The sequence below is a fragment of the Lathyrus oleraceus genome, chromosome 6 (genome assembly GCF_024323335.1).
Source record: "Lathyrus oleraceus cultivar Zhongwan6 chromosome 6, CAAS_Psat_ZW6_1.0, whole genome shotgun sequence".
Taxonomy (NCBI): domain Eukaryota; kingdom Viridiplantae; phylum Streptophyta; class Magnoliopsida; order Fabales; family Fabaceae; genus Lathyrus; species Lathyrus oleraceus.
Genome location: NC_066584.1, coordinates 110,094,013 through 110,096,625, shown reverse-complemented (window position 1 = coordinate 110,096,625; position 2,613 = coordinate 110,094,013).

The following is a 2,613-nucleotide window of genomic DNA, read 5'->3' as shown; positions in this document are numbered from 1 at the left end:
AGTGGATTTCCTTTCTTGGGTTGGAAGGCCCTCAGATGTATGTGTGTTTACACTGAACTGGGTTACCAATTCTCTTGTGTTCTTTTCTTCTTTTTGTTTTAATTCCTTAGTACTTTTCAAACTGGTTTAAGTTGTGGTACACGTTGTCCCAAATATCATATCCGACATTTGTCCCCTAATAACAGAATTTCAATTGTTATCAGAGCAGGAACCCTATTCTATTTGGGTTAGCTCCATGGAAGTTATGTTATATTCAAATGGACAATACTAAAGAAGGAGGGTCAGTCAATAGACTGCCTATTTTTGGATGGTACCAATTATGATTATTGGTAAGCAAAGATGATTTCTTTTCTTAAGTCCATGGACAACAAAGAGACTCGTTATTCCCAGAAGATGGATTGTTATTTAAAGAGACTCATTATTCTCTAGAAGACATGAAACGTAGCAAGCATTGAATACTTAGTGTGCTATGGTTTTTGTTCTTTCAGCCTTTGTATTCTTGTTTGTTGTAAACTTATAAAGAAGCCTAAAATTAATATTCAAGGCATAAAGGTGAATTTTTTAGTTGAGTTATAATTCAATATTATTAATCTTTTGTAAGCATTGATCACTGGAGTTATGATTAAGAGAAAGTTATAAGGGTTCTCATATTTAGGGGAGTTCCTAAATAGAAAGACCAAAGTAGTATTAGGAAGTAGGCATTGACAAAGGGTTGTTCATATAATACTAATTGTACTAATACTATTGAGAATGAATTTCCTTTATTAGGTAGGAAGCCCCCCAGATGTAGGTGTGGTTATGTAAGAACAAGATTTGGTTCTGCATCTAGCCTTATGTTTTGATGATAGCAATTCATAGACTCTTAGAGAACAATTTTGTAACCTAATCAATTTGTTTAGTGTGCAGATATTAGATTCAAGCTTTGACACTAAATGAATGACATATGATATTATTAGATTCTGAACCTAGTGAAATCTGACTCTGAGATATGTGGTTTACAAGTTTATCAAGCTCTAGATTTTGTACTTCAACATTTCTAACATCATGCTCATCCAAAGCTTTGTTACTCTGATGCTTCTGACGTTGATATGCTTTAAAGCCCCGTGCTCTCAACAACTTTGAACTGTGCACCAGACTCTAAAGACCAGGTTTTGATAAGCTGGATCAAGACTCTGAAGACCAAGTTTCTAAAGTTTCTCTAAACCATATTCTTACTATTCTCTTATGCATGCTTATCCACCTAAATATCCGAAGCCTCTGAGTATTGAAGATAAGATCGAAAGGGTTTACATAAAAAAAAATAGTATAAAGTAAAATATCAAATATTCTTTCCACTATACTGATTTTATGGGCTAAGGATTGTACTATTGTACCATTTTGTCTCCCATTCTCACAAGTTGTTATGCAAGGATACCACTATGTTTTCGTATTCCAACTCTACCCTCCAACGAATCTTTTCATTTCCTATATAAAGGAGACTTGGAAGAATGAAATAGTGCTACATATTCTAAGAGATTATCATATACGTCAATAGTGCACTTTGTGAAATATTTGAGAGAAAAGAGAACACGCATACTAGAACTTTTGTTCATACTCTTCATAGAATATATATGTGTGATAAACTTGTCATTCATTTGTGTATTTTTCTTTATTAGAAGCATTTTGGAAACATACTTTGTATCTCAATCTGTTTGATTTTATTTTCCTTTAGTGAATATGGTTTAGTCAGAATACTTAAGAAAATACTGACAGTAGGTCTTAGTGTTGTATTCAGTTTGGTTATAGTGGATTAAGTCCTTGTCGATAAGGTGAAATCACCTTGGCTGGTGAACTAGAGGTAGCTTAGTTAACAGCAGACCAGGATAAAAATAATTGTTTCATTATTTTTGTTCATTGTTTTCTGCTTGTTGTGTTGGGTTAAAAAAATTCCATTTTAGAAACCCAATTTAAACCCCCTTTCTTGTGTTTCTCGTCACCTTCAATTAGCATCAGAGCTCCAGTTCTGGTATTGATTATGTATCAGATAGAGATCCAGTTTGTGAAACATAATGACAATAATTCCTATTCCAACTGCTCTTGTTGCTGATAGAGATCATAATATTGCAAAATCTCCAGTATTTTACGGAGATACAATTGATTAATGGAAAGATAGAATAGAAAGTTTTTTTCTTAGTCATGATGTAGATCTATGGGATATGGTAGTTGATGGGTATCCACATCATTTTGATGGAAGTGGTAACAAGGTGGAAAGAAGAATGATGACTGATCAGCAAAAGAAAGATTACAAGAATCATCATAAAGCAAGAACCATCTTGTTGAATAGAAGATCACTAGCTCTGGAATAATTGGTAATTATTCTCTCCCTTATATTACTAATGTTTTACTAGATTAAAGGATTAATGCATAAATTATTGTCTAGGAGCAAATTAAGATACAATGGTTATGATATAATCTTTAATCAAAAGTCTTGTAAAGTTGTTAGTCAGAAGGCTCAATCTATCCTTTTCAATGGTAAGAGGAAAAATAATATTTATAAAATTAGACTTTCTGATCTTAAAAATCAAAATGTAAAACATCTTATTTCTATTAATAAAGAGCAATGGGTATGGCATA